Source organism: Elephantulus edwardii, unplaced genomic scaffold (genome assembly GCF_000299155.1).
Source record: "Elephantulus edwardii isolate Elephantulus edwardi_28Jun2011 unplaced genomic scaffold, EleEdw1.0 scaffold00045, whole genome shotgun sequence".
Taxonomy (NCBI): Eukaryota; Metazoa; Chordata; class Mammalia; order Macroscelidea; family Macroscelididae; genus Elephantulus; species Elephantulus edwardii.
In genome coordinates, this window is record NW_006399795.1 from 17,096,412 (window position 1) to 17,097,909 (window position 1,498).

Consider the following 1,498-nt stretch of genomic DNA (forward strand, 5'->3'; position numbering starts at 1 on the left):
TAACATACTTTGGACATGTTGTAAGGAGGGACTGGTCCTTGGAGAGGGACATCATGCTTGGGAGGGTCGAGGGCGGGTGCAGGAGGGGAAGGTCCTCTGGGAGGTGGATTGATTCAGTGACTGGGGTAATCAGGATGAGTGTGTCAGAGACAGTGCGATTAGCACAGGACAGAGCAGGGTTTAGGGCTGTTGTACATAAGGTCGCTATGAGTCACAAGTGACTCGAAGACACATAACAACAACAACCACCATCAAGATAAACAAAAATCCTAATCCCCGGGACAATGGGAGACATCATGATAGATGAAGATTGAAGTTGTCCCCAATCAATGTAGCAGAAGTCAAGAAATCAAAAACTGTTATATTGGGAAAATCTGCTGTTAAAAACCTCTTGAAAGTGTTAAAGAGCAGGGATATCAGTTTAAAAACTAAGATGTGATTGATCCAAGCCATAGTACTTCCAGTTGCTTCCTATGCATGTGAAAGTTGGACAGTGACTAAGGAAGACCTGTGAATTGCGTTATTAGAGAAGAGTATTGAATATACTGTGTCCTGCCAAAAGTCCAGACAAATTTGTCTGGAAGGAAGTGCAGCCCAGGTGCTCCTCAGAGGCAAAAATGGTGAAACTTCATCTCATAAATATGGCCATGTTGTCAGGAGAAGCCAGCCCTTGGGAAAAGACACCATGCTAGGAAAGGTAGAGAGAGGGTCAGAGAAAGAAAGGTAGAGCTTCGAAATGATGGTGACTGTCACAATTGACCTGAGCGTGTTTGGAGATCCTGAGATGGCACGGAACAGGCCAAGGTTCCAATCTGATATTCATATGAGCTGACAGCACCTTGCAACAACAATCATCTAGTTTATCCTCTGCTGATTGTGCATTCTCAGTTGTATTTGGTAGTCTGTGTAAGCCATGGATTAGGGCTCCTAAATTTGCCCCAGTGTTTTCTTTGAGGAACATTATTTTTAGGCTTTATAATAAGTTCCTTGATCTATGTAAGTAAGCTTTTTTTTTTCTATTGTGAGACATGGATATTTTCCACTTTGTACAAATAGCTGGCACTTTTTTTTAAAAGAAGCTGCCTTTCCCACAGTTATGGGTTGTATCCCTTTGTCAAAGATTCCTGTTGTTGAAGTAGGGGGTAGGGACAGGGAGGAAAATGTACAACAATGAATGAATGGAAATCCAAGTTCTCTATAAACTTTCATTAAAATCTCAATTTAAAAATATTTTTAAAAAGATTGTTATGTTCCATAGAGTCAACTACAACTCATCTCGACCCTCTGTACAATAGCTCTGAACCCTGCTCTATGCTGTGCCAATTTCACTGTCTCTGACACACTTACCCCCACTCCCCCAGTTATTGTGTCAGTCCATCTCATCTGGGGTCTTCCTCTCCTATGCTGTGAGAATGATATCCTTCTCCAAAGACTGATCTCTCCAGACAACATGCCAAACTCTGTAAAATGGACTCTCAAAATCCTTTCCTTCAAGGAG